General features: G+C 41.2%; 1 protein-coding gene across 3 annotated transcripts in view; it reads left to right on the forward strand.

The window, feature by feature from the left end:
• The first annotated feature begins 838 nt into the window (after positions 1–838).
• Positions 839–20,150, forward strand: part of LOC137346177 (otolith matrix protein OMM-64-like) — a 196,314-nt gene continuing 177,002 nt past the window's right edge. For all 3 annotated transcript variants that reach the window (XM_068009559.1, XM_068009558.1, XM_068009557.1), the window contains exon 1: positions 839–1,095. The gene's annotated coding sequence lies outside the window, so the exon portion shown is untranslated. The remainder of the gene's footprint in view (positions 1,096–20,150) is intronic.

Here is a 20,150-nt window from a genome sequence, read left to right on the forward strand (position 1 = left end):
ACACTTCCTGCAGATGTGGTTGCTGTGGATCATGCTGGTGTCCACCAGCTCCCAAATACTGAAGCTACAACACTTCATCTGCCCTGCCACCTCTATTGTGTCTTATTTAGCTAATTCGGTTATAAGTTTAGAAATATCACCAATAATTTGTGGTTATATTAAGTAGTTTAACTATTTAAGATATTAATTTAATACAATGCTTCTATCTCCCCATACCAGTTTAAACTTCTGTCCAAGTTTAGAAAGAAAAAGAACCTTAAAACACACAAACCAATTCACCTAATTAATGTCTCTGGGCTTCTGCTCTCAGCTCTCACTGTTTCCAGCGCTCTGTCTTGGATCACTCCTTGCTCTGTAAAAGGCCAGAACAGAACCACCTCCCTCACTGCCCCAAATTCCCGAGTAAAGCATTCTGTCATGCAACACTCAGTCAAAGCAGAACTTCATACTATTTACTGTGGAATGATTCCATTGACCTATTGGATCCCTAAATAAAATGATTCCAGTGTCGCACTGTATCCCTGAATGGAATGATCCCAGTGTCACAATGGATCCCAGTGACACAATGGATCCCCCATTGGAACGATCCCAGTGCATTTACCAGTCAGAGTGGGAGGAATTGATGTAGTATGATGGATGGGGGGGTGTGGGGGAGGTGGGTGGGGTTTGACATCTAAGGTCAAGTTAAGTAAAATAATTATGCCAAACAACTCCAGTTCTGCCTTTCCCAAGAGCCAAGCTTCAGTTTCTCTACCTGAAGTTGTAAGAGCAAAGTTGCGTGACCCGACCAACAACATACTGAGAGCTGGGAGGAGGAAGTGGTTGCTGAGACGTTTCCCGGAACTCAATGCGACCACAGTCAACTGCAGAGAGACACAACAAGGCAGAAACAGAAAGGCCGACTCGAATCGAGCTCAGATCCTGCCCACCACCGGCTCGAAACGAATCACAGATTCAGTTCCCTTCCTGTCCTTGATTATGAATACATGGTGGGTCGGCACTGTGCCTGAAGGAGCCTGAACAGGGAGGGAAAAAAGGAGATGAGGGGCCAAATACAGGCAGGGGACAGTGCACTCCAAAGGTGTCTTCATTGACGTGAGTACTGAGAGTTTTATTTCCCAGAATGTTACTTTGGTGTCATGTGTGTCCCGAGCCCTTTTATATGTCGTCTATGAGGCCCAATGTGATTTACGTTAAGCATATACCCCAAGACATGGAGATCCATTTCCTTTTCCTCATGAAATATTTGGTTAGAGTGAATGCGCTACATGTTTTCACTGTCAGGTGTGTCGATAAGCAAAGGATACAGACTTAAAGCAACTGTCAAAAGAAACAAAGGGGAGATGAGGAGAAATCTTTTGCAGTGAATTTTTGTGATCTGGAATGCATTGGCCGAAAGGGTGAGGGAACAGATTTAACAGTAATTCAAAAGAGAATTGGATAAACACTCGAAGGGGAGAAGTTTGCAGGTCTATGGAGAAAGAGGGGGAGAGTGGGATTAATTGGATAGCTCTTTCCAAAGAGCCGGCACAGGTACGGTGGGCCGAATGGTCTCTTTCTCTGCTGTATCATTCTCTGAGTGGCCTCTTGTGGACAAAACTTTAAATTCTATCCCCCTCCTCCGCTACGAAAAATTGCGATTGGCATTTCATTCTGCTTTCAACCTCCATCTTATATTGTTTATTTCTTGGAGGACGTGGGTTAGTGGGTGGGTGGGGGAGTTGTTGTTGGATTTGATTCCTTCAGCTTGTTTGTCCGGAAACGTTGAGGATGTCTGTCCACCACAGACGCTAGCCCGGTTGTACCCCCCAGGAGCCAGTTAGTTGTGGTGTTTGTTGGTTCCGTGTCCTTGCAATGCTGGGCTCAGTGATCCTCCAACACCAGATCTCCAGTAACCTCAAGCAGAACAACTCCTTTAGTAAAAAAGCTCCTTAGAGCCTGACTTCCTCTTTTGGTAATTAGTCCGGTTGACTGACCTCCCATTTTAATAGGGTTTCCTATGCACAAACACGCCCTTCAATAGATGTCCTGACAGCTTTACTGCTCTAATAAGGGCCCCAAAGTCAGATTCTCCTTTTGTAGATCTCCAAAAGGGATCTGTGTGGGTAGATCCTCTTTTTAATAGGGATCTTTAGAGCCCAGTTTCTCTAATAGGAGCTGTAATGCCAGCTTCCTCCTTTACCAGGGATTCTAGATGCCATATAGCCCTTTGTATATTATTCCACACCAACCTATGGAACTGCTTTGTACTCGGCATTTACTGAGCACCTTTCAATCAGTGTTGGTATGCTGTTTGATACACGTGGTCGCTAGCTAGTCGTTAAAAGTGCAAAAAAGTTCTGAACGAGAAATTTACACACTACACCAGAATTCATTCAGTGTGGGTGAGCTCGTCCATCCATTGGCATCGCCCAGTAATGGATTCATTGGGATCATCCAATAATGTATCTGTTGGGGCACTGGGATCTTCCAGTGATGGATTGATTGGAGAGACTGGGATCATTCAGTAATGGATCTATTCAATGCCTTCCAGTAATGGGTCCACTGGGGAGACAGGGAACGTCCAGTATTGGATCCATTGAGGAGGTTAGAATAATAGATTGGAGAAGTTAGGACTGTTTTCCTTGGAGAAGAGAAGGCTGAGAGGTGATTTGATAGAGGTATTCAAAATCATGAGGGGTCGGGACAGAGTAGGTAGAGAGAAACTGTTCCCACTCGTGGACGCATCGAGAAGGAGAGGGCACAGATTTAAAGTATTTGGGAAGAAAAGCAAAAGTGACACGAGGAAAACATTTTCACGCAGCGAGTGGTTAGGATCTGGAATGTGCTGCCTGAGAGTGTTGTGGAGACAGGTTCAACTGAAGCATTCAAAAGGGAGCTAGACAGTTATGTGGCACAGTGGCGCAGTGATTAGCACCGCAACCTCACAGCTCCAGGGACCCGGGTTCAATTCTGGGTACTGCCTGTGTGGAGTTTGTAAGTTCTCCCTGTGTCTGTGTGGGTTTTTGCCGGGTGCTCCGGTTTCTTTCCACATCCAAAGACTTGTAGGTGATTGGTAAATTGGCTGTTGTAAATTGCCCCTTGTTGTTGGTCGGCACAGACTCGGTGGGCCGAAGGGCCTGTTTCAGTGCTGTATCTCTAAATAAAATTTTAAAAAAGGAAGAATGTGCAGGGTTATGGGGAGAAGGCAGGGGAATGGGGCTGAGGGAATTTCTCTTTCGGAGAGCCAGTACGGACACGATGGGCCGAATGGCCTCCTTCTGCACTGTAACAATTCTGTGATTCTGTGATTCAGTAATGGATCCATTGGGATGGCAGGGATCATGCAGTAATGAATCCATGTGGGCAGCTAGACTCTTTCATTACTGGATCCACTGGACCACTGGGGAGCCACCCATTAGCAGATAGATTGGACATATGGGATCATCCAGTTACAGAGCCAAGATCTTCACCATGTGGGATATCAACACAGTAGTTGGGGTGGGGGAGATTTTCAGCTTTATTGCCTGGACAGTAATGTGATGCAGAATACCCCTCTCCCCATTGAATTCAATGGAATGAAGACTGAACCTGTTCTGAGTGATCTACTCCACTGGATTACCATGTAAGCATTGAAAATGACAGTCGACCCCGGGTTGTTTGGGTCAGTGCTAGTCCACTGTGGCATTCTAACAAAAACTGGAGCTCCTGAAAGCAACTCCCAAACAGCGCTAAGGTTCCCGTGTGGGCAGAGCTAATGGATCCATCTGATCTGGCTCCCTTACGCCATTGGTCCCAGATGGGAGAGTTTGCGAGTTATCTCACGTAAGTTGTCCTCAGTTGAGAAACAAAGAGTAGGAGAGAAACTGTTGTCAAGCTTGGACTGTGAAAACTTATAGGTTGTTGGGGAAAGAGATAATGAAGGGGACAGAAAGAGTGGCAGAGAAGGGTTTTGATAAAGTAGGTACGAGACTGTTTCTCCTGGCAGGAGGGTCAATAACCAAAGGACACAGGGGTAAGATAATTAGCAAAAGAACCAGAGGGGAGGTGAGGAATTTTTTTTAATGCATCAAGTTGTTATGATCTGCTTGAAAGACTGGTGGAAACAGATTCAATAAGGATGTAAATGCGTTGGAGGCAGTTCAGAGGAGGTTTACTAGATTGATACCTGGAATGAGTGGGTTGTCTTATGAGGAAAGGTTGGACAGACTGGGCTTGTTTTCACTGGAGTTTAGAAGAGTGAGGGGAGACGTGATTGAAGTTTATAAGATCCTGAACAGTCTTGACAGGGTGGATGTGGAAAGGATGTTTCCTCTTGTGGGTGAGTCCAAAACTAGGGGGCGCTGTTTTAAAATTAGGGGTTGCCCTTTTAGGACAGAGATGAGGAGAAATGTTTTCTGTCAGGGGGTTGTGCAACTTTGAAATTCTGTGCCTCAGAAGGTGGTGGAGGCAGGGTCGATAGATTCTTGTTAAGAGAATCAAAGGTTATCGGGTAGATGGGAGTGTGGAATTCAAGACAGAAACAGATCAGCCATGATCTTATTGAATGGCGGAGCTGAATGGCCTACTTCTGCTCCTAATTTGTATGGTCGTATGTATGGTAACAACTTTCAAAAGGGAATTCGATTCACACTTGAAAAGGAATGATTAGCAGAGCTATGAGGAAATGTACAGGGGATTGGCATTAATTGGATAGCTCTTTTAAAGAGCTAGCATCGGCACAACAGACTGAATGGCCTCCCTCTGTGGGATATGTTTCCATGATTCTAAGAGATGGTGCAATGAGGCTTGGACAGCTGATCTCTGTGACAATTTCTTCTTTGAACACACATACGATGTTGCCACACATAATTGGCCCATTCCCCAAGGGAAGGAAGAGGAGGAGCGGAAAGATGCTGCTTTTGAACGCAGTGAGAAATAACAGAGGAAGATCTTAATGAAAATTCAATGGCTAATCACCACTGTCTGATTTGCCTCTTCTCTTAATGCTCAGCATCCTGCTCCGTGACCCTTGACCTTCGAACAAAGGTTGGTCGATTTTTAGTAAAAGTAGGGGGTGAAGGTTTCTGGCCAACTGGCAGAAGATGTAGGTCGGGGTTGATGCCAACCGTTGGCAATCAATGGTGGTTATTCACAGGATAATATGTTACTCTGTGCCAGTGTTGGGCACTGCCATGATGCCCCCACTTTGAGCCCCACCGTTTGGTTCGGGTTGCTACCTCTGGCCATCCTGGAGATTTCACCATGTGACCTCCTCTGACCAACTGCTCCGCACCCCCCCTCCCCCCCCAACACACTGCCCTCATTGGTCGCCTGGCATTCCTGTCATCACCACAACTGGCCTTCCCATGACCTACTGGAAAGCAAACATACTCTTTGTTGCCCAATTGGGTGATTTTGAACGGGCAGTCAAACAGCCCTTTATCCCACCATCTCCAAAAAAAAAAAAGAACAAAGTGTTGAAAGAAATGAGTTTGTTAATGCCTCTGTGCGTTTTCTCCCTGGTCTTTTGCTCCTGGCAGTGTTCTGGAGATTGATCTGTGGTACCTGGGGACTCCAGGGCAATCCTAATGTATGGTGAGGACAGTGCTGCTGGTTCCAGACATCGTGGTGGATTTGTGTCTTTACCAGCCTGACGGGCAAAATATTCCCTGGATGTAGTGTAACAAGGAAACACTGGCTGGAGGATGGCAGCCGCCCCACCCCCTCCCCGCACACCCGGATATACTCAGCGGGTCTGGCAGCATTGGTGGAGAGAGGGAAACAGAGTTAACGTTTCAGGTCAATGATCCTCCATGTGATGAAGGGTCACAGACCTGAATCATTAACTCTACTTCTCTCTCCACTGATGCTGCCAGACCTGCTGAGTATTTCCAGCCCTTACGATTTTTACTGTCAATTCACACTGCCCGAACTTCTGCCAACCTCCTCTCAGAGAAGCTGCTGCTTCAGGACTATTTTTTTAGGTAGTTTGGGGGCTTGACTTTGCTCTGTACCAACCTGGGAAAAATGAAGCAAGGAAAACCTGGCTGGGGAAGATCACAGACTGCAGGCAGAAACCACCCAATTTTTCTTCCGTTGACTTTCTATTTTTATTTCAGATTTACAGCATCCGCAGTACTTTACTTTTGTGTGAGTGAATCAACAGTGTTGGATTCAGCAATCGGCTGAAATGGTGTGGCCCTCGGGTCAGCCTCATCAGCCAATAGCTGCACCTCAGAAATTGAACGCTGCCCAACGATCATTTTAGGGAAGATGTCAAAACAAGCTGCAAATGGGAGGAATTTCCCTGTCAGCCCCACCCCCATCCTCCAGACTTTGACTTAATTCGCCCACGGGTTAAATTTCTGCAAGCAGCATCCGAGGCTGAATATTGGCAGGTTGGTAAATGCTTGTTACACAGAGGATGTGGGCTTCTACATGACGATTCAACCACACGGAGCAATGCAGCCACAGACAGTGACACAGACAAAGACAGAGGCACAGACAAAGACGGTGATACAGTAACACAGTGACTTGCAGTGACATAGATACAAACAGTGGCACAATATCACAGATACAGACAGTGAGACGATAACACAGATACAGACAGTGAGACGATAACACAAATACAGTGATACAATAACGCAGATACAGACAGAGACAGAATAATGCAAATACAGACAGTGGCACAATAACGCAGATACAGACAGTCCACAATAACACAGATACAGACAGTGATACAATATGACAGATACAGACAATCCACAATAATACAGATACAGACAGTGACACAATAATGCAAATACGGACAATGACACAACAATGCAAATACAGACAGTGGCACAACAATGCAAATACAGACAGTGATACAATATGACAGATACAGGCAGTGAAACAATAATGCAAATACAGACAGTGACAGAATAATGCAGATGCAGGCAGTGATAAAATAAAGCAAATACAGACAGAAACACAATAACACAGATAGAGGAAGTGACACAATAACGCAAATACAGGCAGTGAAACAATAATGGAACTACAGACAGAAACGCAATAACATAGATACAGACAGTCGCACAATAATGCAAATACAGACAGTGACACAATAATGCAGATATAGACAGAAACACAATAACACAGATACAGACAGTGGCATAATAACAGAAATATAGACAGTGATACAATAATGCAAATACAGACAGAATCCCAAATGACACAGTTACAGACAGTGACACAATAACACAAATACAGACTGTGCCACAATAGTGCAAATACAGACAGTAACACAATAACATCGATACATTGTGACACAGTAACGCAAAAAATGACAGTGGCACAATAATACTAATACAGACAGAAACACAATAATGCAGATACAGATAGTGACACAATAGTGCAGATACAGATAGTGACACAATAACACAGATACAGCCAGTGACACAATAATGCAAATACAGGCGGTGACACAAGAACGCCGATACAGACAGTGACATAATTATGCAAATACAGATAGTGACCCAAAAAAGCAAATACAGACAGTGACACAATAGTGCAGATACAGATAGTGACAAATAACACAGATACAGAGAGTGACACAATAATGTAAAGACGGACAAAAGCATAATAACGCAGATACAGACAGTGACACAATTAGGCAAATACACACAGTGACACAACAATGCAAATACAGACAGTGACACAATAGTGCAGATACAGATAGTGACAAATAACACAGATACAGAGAGTGACACAATAATGTAAAGACGGACAAAAGCATAATAACGCAGATACAGACAGTGACACAATTAGGCAAATACACACAGTGACACAACAATGCAAATACAGACAGTGACACAATAATTCAAATAAATACAGTGGCACAATAACACAGATACAGACAGTGACACTATAATGCGAATACAGGCAGAAACAAAATAACACAGATATCAACAGTGACACAATAAGGCAAATACAGACAGTGACACAATAAGGCAAATACAGACAGTGACAGTGGGTGGCACAGTGGCGCAGTGGTTAGCACCGCAGCCTCACAGCTCCAGCGACCCGGGTTCAATTCTGGGTACTGCCTGTGTGGAGTTTGCAAGTTCTCCCTGTGTCTGCGTGGGTTTCCTCCGGGTGCTCCTGTTTCCTCCCACATGCCAAAGACTTGCAGGTTGATAGGTAAATTGGCCATTATAAATTGCCCCTAGTATAGGTAGGTGGTAGGGAAATATAGGGACAGGTGGGGATGTGGTAGGAATATGGAATTAGTCTAGGATTAGTATAAATGGGTGGTTGATGGTCAGCACAGACTCAGTGGGCCAGGGGGCCTGTTTCAGTGCTGTATCACTCTAAACACAGATACAGACAGTGACAGAATAACAGATACAGACAGTGACGCAACAATGCAAATACGGACAGTGACACAATAACACAAATAAAGACAGTGACACAATAACGTAGATACAGACGGTGACACAATAACACAGATACAGACAGTGACACAACAATGCAAATACAGGCAGTGACACAACAATGCAAATACAGACAGTGACACAATAACACAGATACGGAAAATAACACCACCATGCAAATACAGGCAGAAACAAAATAACACAGATATCAACAGTGACAAAATAACGCAGATACAGACTGTGACACAATATCACAGATACAGATAGTGACACAATAATGAAAATAAAGGCAGATATTGATGGTAACACAAGAACGCAGATACAGACAGTGACACAATAATGCAGATACAGACACTGACACAATAATGCAAATACGGACAGTGGCATAATATCACAGATACAGACAGTGACAACAATGCAAATGCAGATGGTGACACAATAACACAGATATAGTCAGTGACAGAATAATACAGATAGAGATGGTGACACAATAACACAGGTAAAGAACAAAGAACAGTACAGCACAGGAACAGGCCATTCGGCCCTCCAGGCCTGCGTCGATCTTGATGCCTGCCTAAACTAAAACCTTCTGCACTTCTGGGGACCGTATCCCTCTATTCCCATCCTATTCATGTATTTGTCAAGATGCCTTAAACGTTGCTATCATACCTGCTTCCACCACCTCCGCCGGCAGCAGGTTCCAGGCACTCACCACCCTTTGTGTAAAGAACTTGCCTCACACATGCCCTCTAAACTTTGCCCTCGGACCTTAAACCTATGTCCCCTAGTAACTGACTCTTACACCCTGGGAAAAAGCTGCTGACTATCCACTCTGTCCATGCCGCTCATAACTTTGTAAACCTCTATCATGTCACCACTCCACCTCCGTTGTTCCAGTGAAAACAATCCGAGTTTATCCAACCTCTCCTCATAGCTAATGCCCTCCAGACCAGGCAAAATCCTGGTAAACCTCTTCTGTACTCTCTCCAAAGCCTCCACCTCCTTCTGGTAGTGTGGCGACCAGAATTGCACGCAATATTCTAAGTGTGGCCTAACTAAAGTTCTGTACAGCTGCAGCATGACTTGCCAATTTTTATACTCTGCGCCCCGACCGATGAAGGCAAGCGTGCCGTATGCCTTCTTGACAGTGACACAATAACACAGGTACAGGCAGTGACAATAAGACATATTGGGACAGTTACAAAATAATGCAAATACAGACAGTGACACAATAACACAGAATCAAACAGTGACACAATAAGACAGATACAGACAGTGACACAATAACACAAATACAGACAGTGACACAATAAGACAGATACAGTGACACGATAACACAAATACAGACAGTGACACAATAATGCAAATACAGACAGTGACACAACACAGATACAGACAGTGACACAATAATGCAAATACAGACAGTGACACAACACAGATACAGACAGTGACACAATAATGCAAATACAGACAGTGACACAACACAGATACAGACAGTGACACAATAACACAAATAGAGACAGTGACACAATAACGCAAATACAGATGGTGACACAATAACACAGATATAGTCAGTGACATAATAACACAGATATAGATGGTGACACAATAAAGCTGATACAGACAGTGACAATAACGCAGATACAGACAGTGACACAATTCCGCAGATACGGACAGTGACACAATAAGACAGATACAGACAGTGACACAATAATGCAAATACAGACAGTGACACAACAATGCAAATACAGTGATACAATAACACAGATACAGACAGTGACACAATAATGCAAATACAGACAGTGACAGAATAATGCAGATACAGGCAGTGATAAAATAATGCAAATACAGACAGAAACACAATAACACAGATGCAGACAGTGAAACAATAATGCAACTACAGACAGAAATACAACAAACACAGATACAGAGAGTGACACAATAATGCAACTACAGACAGAAATACAACAAACACAGATACAGAGAGTGACACAATAATGCAAATACAGACAGAAACACAATAACACAGATACAGACAGTGGCACAATAATGCAAATACAGACAGTGAGACAACAATGAAAATACAGACAGTGAGACAACAATGCAAATACAGACAGCGGCACAATAACACAGGTACACACAGTAACACAACAATACATTTACTGACAGTGACACAATAACGCAAATACAGACATTGAAACAATAATGCAAATACAGATGGTAACACAGTGACACAGATAGCAGTCTTTGACACAAGAGCACAGATACAGACAGTGACATAATAACGCAGATACAGACAGTGACACAATGATGCAAATATGGACAGTGATATAATAAGACATACAGGGACAGTTACAAAATAACGCAAATACAGACAGTGACACAACAATGCAAATACAGACAGTGATACAATAACACAGATATAGACAGTGACACAATAATGCAAATACAGACAGTAACACAACAATGCAAATATAGAGAGTGACAGAATAATGCAGATACAGGCAGTGATAAGATAATGCAAATACAGACAGAAACACAACAACACAGATACAGAGAGTGACACAATAATGCAAATACAGACAGAAACACAATAACACAGATACAGACAGTGAAACAATAATGCAACTGCAGACAGAAACACAACAACACAGATACAGAGAGTGAAACAATAATGCAACTACAGACAGAAACACAACAACACAGATACAGAGAGTGACACAAGAATTCAAATACAGACAGTGACATAAAGCACAGATACGGACAGTCTCACAAAAACACAGACACACAGTGACACAATAACACAGATAAACACAGTGACACAACAATGCATTTACATACAGTGAGACAATAACACAGATACAGACAGTGACACAACAATACAAACAAAAACAGTGACACAATAACACAAAAACAGACAGTGACACTATAACACAGTTACAGACAGTGACATAATAACACAGATCCAGAAAGTGACACAATAATGCAGATACAAACAGTGACACAATAACACAGACACAGAAAGTGATGCCACAATACAAATACAGGCAGTGACACAACAATGCCAGGACAGTGATGTAATAACACAGATACAGTGACACAGTAATGCAAATACAGACAGTGACACAATAACACAGATACAGACAGTGACACAACAATCCAAATACCGATAGTGACACAATAGCACAGAAATAGTCCATGACACAATAACCCAATACAGACAGTGACCCAATAACACAGATACAGACAGTGACACAAGAATGCAAACACAGACAGTGACATAATAACACAGATACAGACAGTGACACAATAACGCAGATACAGACAGTGCCACAACAATGCAATACTGATAGTGACACAATAACACAGATACAGACAGACACAATAACACATATACAGACAGTGACACAATAATGAAAATACAGACAGTGACAAAATAACGCAAATTCAGACAGTGACACGATAACACAGATACAGACAGTGACACGATAACACAGATACAGCGAGTGACACAATAATGCAGATGCAGACAGTGACACAACAAAGCAAATACAGACAGTGACACAATAACACAGATATAGATGTGACACAATAATGCAAATACAGCCAGTGACAGAATAGTGCAAATACAGCCAGTGACACAACAACACAAATACAGATAGTGACACAATAATGCAAATACAGACAGTGTCACACTAATACAGATACAGATAGTGACACAATAATGCAAATACAGACAGTGACACAATAATACAGATACAGATAGTGACACAATAGTGCAAATACAGCCAGTGACACAACAACACAAATACAGATAGTGACACAATAATGCAAATACAGACAGTGTCACACTAATACAGATACAGATAGTGACACAATAATGCAAATACAGACAGTGACACAATAATACAGATACAGATAGTGACACAATAATGCAAATACAGACAGTGGCACGATAACACAGATACAGACAGTGACACGATGACACAGTGGCACAGTGGCTCAGTGGTTAGCACCGCAGCCTCACAGCTCCAGTGACCCGGGTTCAGTTCTGGTTACTGCCTGTGCGGAGTTTGCAAGTTCTCCCTGTGTCTGCATGGGTTTTCGACAGGTGCTCCGGTTTCCTCCCACAGCCAAAGACTTGCAGGTTGATAGGTAAATTGGCCATTGTAAATTGTCCCTAGTGTATATAGGTGGTAGAAGAATGGTGAGGATGTGGTCGGGAATATGGGATGAATGTAGGATTACTATAAATAGGTGGTTGTTGATCAGTAGCGTCTCGGTGGGCCGAAGGGCCTGTTTCAATGCTGTATCTCTAAACTAAACTAAAATCAGATACAGAGAGCGACACAATAACACATTTACAGAGAGTGATACAACAATGCAATACTGATAGTGACACAATAACACAGATACAGACACTGACACAATAACACATATACAGACACTGACACAATAACACAGATACAGACAGACACAATAATGAAAATACAGACAGTGACAGAATAATGCAAATTCAGACATGGGACACAATAACACAGATACAGACAGTGACACAATAATGAAAATACAGACAGTGACAGAATAATGCAAATTCAGACATGGGACACAATAACACAGGTACAGACAGTGACACAATAACGCAAATACAGACAGTGACACAATAATGCAGATACTGACAGTGACACAATAATGCAAATAAAGACAGTGACACAGTAATGCAGATACTGACAGTGACACAATAATGCAAATACAGACAGTGACAGAATAATGCAAATTCAGACATGGGACACAATAACACAGATACAGACAGTGACACAATAATGAAAATACAGACAGTGACAGAATAATGCAAGTTCAGACATGGGACACAATAACACAGATACAGACAGTGACACAATAATGAAAATACAGACAGTGACAGAATAATGCAAATTCAGACATGGGACACAATAACACAGGTACAGACAGTGACACAATAACGCAAATACAGACAGTGACACAGTAATGCAGATACTGACAGTGACACAATAATGCAAATAAAGACAGTGACACAGTAATGCAGATACTGACAGTGACACAATAATGCAAATACTGACAGTGACAGAATAATGCAAATTCAGACATGGGACACAATAACACAGATACAGACAGTGACACAATAATGCAAATACAGACAGTGACACAATAACACAGGTACAGACAGTGACACAATAACGCAAATACAGACAGTGACACAGTAATGCAGATACTGACAGTGACACAATAATGCAAATAAAGACAGTGACACAGTAATGCAGATACTGACAGTGACACAATAATGCAAATAAAGACAGTGACACAGTAATGCAGATACTGACAGTGACACAATAATGCAAATACAGACAGTGACACAGTAATGCAGATACTGACAGTGACACAATAACGCAAATACAGACAGTGACACAGTAATGCAGATACTGACAGTGACACAATAATGCAAATAAAGACAGTGACACAATAATGCAGATACATACAATATCACAAATACAGTCAGTGACATAATAACACCACTACAGATAGTGACCCAATAATGCAATGCAGACAATGACACAATAACACAGGTACACACATTGACACAATATCATAAATTCAGACAGTGACACATAACGCAGATACAGACAGTGACACAATTACGCCAATACAGACAGTGACACAACAACGCAAATACAGAAAGTAACGCAGTAACGCATATACAGATTGTGACACAATAATGCAGATACAGACAGTGACACAATCAAACAGTTACTGACAGTGACACAACAATGCAAATACAGACAGTGACACAATAACACACATATTGATGATAACACAAGAACGCAGATACAGACAGTGACACAATAACACAGATACAGACAGTGACACAATAACACAGGTACAGAGAGTGACACAATAACACATTTACAGGCAGTGACACAATGATGCAAATGCAGATGGTGACACAATAACACAGATATAGATGGTGACACAATAATGCTAATACAGACAATGACAGAATAATGCAGATAAAGAGAGTGACACAATAACACATTGACAGACAGTGACACAATAACGCAGATACAGACAGTGACACAATAATGCGGATACAGACAGTGACACAATAACACAGATACAGACAGTGACACAATAACACAGGTACAGAGAGTGACACAATAACACATTTACAGGCAGTGACACAACAATGCAACTGCAGATGGTGACACAATAACACAGATATAGATGGTGACACAATAATGCTAATACAGACAATGACAGAATAACGCAGATACAGACAGTGACACAATAACACATTTACAGACAGTGGCACAATCATGCAAATGCAGATGGTGACACAATAATGCTAATACAGACAATGACAGAATAACGCAGATACAGAGAGTGACACAATAACACATTTACAGACAGTGACACAATCATGCAAATGCAGATGGTGACACAATAACACAGATATAGATGGTGACACAATAATGCTAATACAGACAATGACAGAATAACGCAGATACAGACAGTGACACAATAACACATTTACAGACAGTGGCACAATCATGCAAATACAGACAGTGATACAATAATACAGATACAGACAGTGACACAATAATGCAGATACTGACAGTGACACAATAACACAGATACAGACAGTGACACAATAACGCAGATACAGAGAGTGACACAATAACACATTTACAGACAGTGACACAACAATGCAAATGCAGACGGTGACAGAATAACACAGATATAGATGGTGACACAATAACGCAGATACAGACAGTGACACAATAACACAGATACAGACAGTGACCCAATACCGCAGATACAGACAGTGACACAATAACACAGGTACACACATTGACACAATATCATAAATTCAGATAGTGACACATAATGCAGATTCAGACAGTGACACAATTACGCCAGTACAGACAGTGACACAATAACGCAAATACAGAAAGTAACGCAGTAACGCATATACAGATTGTGACACAATAATGCAGATACAGACAGTGACACAATAACACACATATTGATGATAACACAAGAACGCAGATACAGTCACTGACACAATAACACAGATACAGACAGTGACACAATAACACAGATACAGACAGTGACACAATAACACATTTACAGGCAGTGACACAATGATGCAAATGCAGATGGTGACACAATAACACAGATATAGATGGTGACACAATAATGCTAATACAGACAATGACAGAATAATGCAGATAAAGAGAGTGACACAATAACACATTGACAGACAATGACACAATAACGCAGATACAGACAGTGACACAATCATGCAAATACAGACAGTGACACAATAACACACATATTGATGATAACACAAGAACGCAGAAACAGACAGTAACACAATAACACAGATACAGACAGTGACACAATAACGCAGATACAGAGAATGACATAATAACACATTTACAGGCAGTGACACAACAATGCAAATGCAGATGGTGACACAATAACACAGATATAGATGGTGACACAATAATGCTAATACAGACAATGACAGAATAACGCAGATAAAGAGAGTGACACAATAACACAGATACAGACAGTGACACAATAACGCAGATACAGAGAGTGACACAATAACACAGGTACAGACAGTGACACAATAACGCAAATACAGACAGTGACACAGTAATGCAGATACTGACAGTGACACAATAATGCAAATAAAGACAGTGACACAGTAATGCAGATACTGACAGTGACACAATAATGCAAATAAAGACAGTGACACAGTAATGCAGATACTGACAGTGACACAATAATGCAAATACAGACAGTGACACAGTAATGCAGATACTGACAGTGACACAATAACGCAAATACAGACAGTGACACAGTAATGCAGATACTGACAGTGACACAATAATGCAAATAAAGACAGTGACACAATAACGCAGATACATACAATATCACAAATACAGTCAGTGACATAATAACACCACTACAGCCAGTGACCCAATAATGCAATGCAGACAATGACACAATAACACAGGTACACACATTGACACAATATCATAAATTCAGACAGTGACACATAATGCAGATACAGACAGTGACACAATTACGCCAATACAGACAGTGACACAACAACGCAAATACAGAAAGTAACGCAGTAACGCATATACAGATTGTGACACAATAATGCAGATACAGACAGTGACACAATCAAACAGTTACTGACAGTGACACAACAATGCAAATACAGACAGTGACACAATAACACACATATTGATGATAACACAAGAACGCAGATACAGACAGTGACACAATAACACAGATACAGACAGTGACACAATAACACAGGTACAGAGAGTGACACAATAACACATTTACAGGCAGTGACACAATGATGCAAATGCAGATGGTGACACAATAACACAGATATAGATGGTGACACAATAATGCTAATACAGACAATGACAGAATAATGCAGATAAAGAGAGTGACACAATAACACATTGACAGACAGTGACACAATAACGCAGATACAGACAGTGACACAATAATGCGGATACAGACAGTGACACAATAACACAGATACAGACAGTGACACAATAACACAGGTACAGAGAGTGACACAATAACACATTTACAGGCAGTGACACAACAATGCAACTGCAGATGGTGACACAATAACACAGATATAGATGGTGACACAATAATGCTAATACAGACAATGACAGAATAACGCAGATACAGAGAGTGACACAATAACACATTTACAGACAGTGACACAATCATGCAAATGCAGATGGTGACACAATAACACAGATATAGATGGTGACACAATAATGCTAATACAGACAATGACAGAATAACGCAGATACAGACAGTGACACAATAACACATTTACAGACAGTGGCACAATCATGCAAATACAGACAGTGATACAATAATACAGATACAGACAGTGACACAATAATGCAGATACTGACAGTGACACAATAACACAGATACAGACAGTGACACAATAACGCAGATACAGAGAGTGACACAATAACACATTTACAGACAGTGACACAACAATGCAAATGCAGACGGTGACAGAATAACACAGATATAGATGGTGACACAATAACGCAGATACAGACAGTGACACAATAACACAGATACAGACAGTGACCCAATACCGCAGATACAGACAGTGACACAATAACACAGGTACACACATTGACACAATATCATAAATTCAGACAGTGACACATAATGCAGATTCAGACAGTGACACAATTACGCCAGTACAGACAGTGACACAATAACGCAAATACAGAAAGTAACGCAGTAACGCATATACAGATTGTGACACAATAATGCAGATACAGACAGTGACACAATAACACACATATTGATGATAACACAAGAACGCAGATACAGTCAGTGACACAATAACACAGATACAGACAGTGACACAATAACACAGATACAGACAGTGACACAATAACACATTTACAGGCAGTGACACAATGATGCAAATGCAGATGGTGACACAATAACACAGATATAGATGGTGACACAATAATGCTAATACAGACAATGACAGAATAATGCAGATAAAGAGAGTGACACAATAACACATTGACAGACAGTGACACAATAACGCAGATACAGACAGTGACACAATCATGCAAATACAGACAGTGACACAATAACACACATATTGATGATAACACAAGAACGCAGAAACAGACAGTAACACAATAACACAGATACAGACAGTGACACAATAACGCAGATACAGAGAATGACACAATAACACATTTACAGGCAGTGACACAACAATGCAAATGCAGATGGTGACACAATAACACAGATATAGATGGTGACACAATAATGCTAATACAGACAATGACAGAATAACGCAGATAAAGAGAGTGACACAATAACACAGATACAGACAGTGACACAATAACGCAGATACAGAGAGTGACACAATAACACATTTACAGACAGTGGCACAATCATGCAAATACAGACAGTGACACAATAATGCGGATACAGACAGTGACACAATAACACAGATACAGACAGTGACACAATAACACATTTACAGGCAGTGACACAATGATGCAAATGTAGATGGTGACACAATAACACAGATATAGATGGTGACACAATAATGCTAATACAGACAATGACAGAATAACGCAGATACAGACAGTGACACAATAACGCAGATACAGAGAGTGACACAATAACACATTTACAGACAGTGACACAACAATGCAAATGCAGACGGTGACAGAATAACACAGATATAGATGGTGACACAATAACGCAGATACAGACAGTGACACAATAACACAGATACAGAGAGTGACACAATAACACATTTACAGGCAGTGACACAATGATGCAAATGCAGATGGTGACACAATAACACAGATATAGATGGTGACACAATGATGCTAATACAGACAATGACAGAATAACGCAGATACAGAGAGTGACACAATAACACATTTACAGACAGTGGCACAATCATGCAAATACAGACAGTGACACAATAATGCGGATACAGACAGTGACACAATAACGCAGATACAGAGAGTGATACAATAATGCAGATACAGACAGTGACACAATAACACAGATACAGACAGTGACACAATAACGCAGATACAGAGAGTGACACAATAACACATTTACAGACAGTGACACAACAATGCAAATGCAGATGGTGACAGAATAACACAGATATAGATGGTGACACAATAACGCAGATACAGACAGTGACACAATAACACAGGTACAGAGAGTGACACAATAACACATTTACAGGCAGTGACACAACAATGCAAATGCAGATGGTGACACAATAACACAGATATAGATGGTGACACAATAATGCTAATACAGACAATGACAGAATAACGCAGATACAGAGAGTGACACAATACCGCAGATACAGACAGTGACACAATAACACAGGTACACACATTGACACAATATCATAAATTCAGACAGTGACACATAATGCAGATTCAGACAGTGACACAATTACGCCAGTACAGACAGTGACACAATAACGCAAATACAGAAAGTAACGCAGTAACGCATATACAGATTGTGACACAATAATGCAGATACAGACAGTGACACAATAACACACATATTGATGATAACACAAGAACGCAGATACAGACAGTGACACAATAACACAGATACAGACAGTGACACAATAACACAGATACAGACAGTGACACAATAACACATTTACAGGCAGTGACACAATGATGCAAATGCAGATGGTGACACAATAACACAGATATAGATGGTGACACAATAATGCTAATACAGACAATGACAGAATAATGCAGATAAAGAGAGTGACACAATAACACATTGACAGACAGTGACACAATAACGCAGATACAGACAGTGACACAATCATGCAAATACAGACAGTGACACAATAACACACGTATTGATGATAACACAAGAACGCAGATACAGACAGTAACACAATAACACAGATACAGACAGTGACACAATAACGCAGATACAGAGAGTAACACAATAACACATTTACAGGCAGTGACACAACAATGCAAATGCAGATGGTGACACAATAACACAGATAAAGATGGTGACACAATAATGCTAATACAGACAATGACAGAATAACGCAGATAAAGAGAGTGACACAATAACACAGATACAGACAGTGACACAATAACGCAGATACAGACAGTGACACAATAACAC

The sequence above is a fragment of the Heterodontus francisci genome, chromosome 29 (assembly GCF_036365525.1).
Source record: "Heterodontus francisci isolate sHetFra1 chromosome 29, sHetFra1.hap1, whole genome shotgun sequence".
Lineage (NCBI taxonomy): Eukaryota > Metazoa > Chordata > Chondrichthyes > Heterodontiformes > Heterodontidae > Heterodontus > Heterodontus francisci.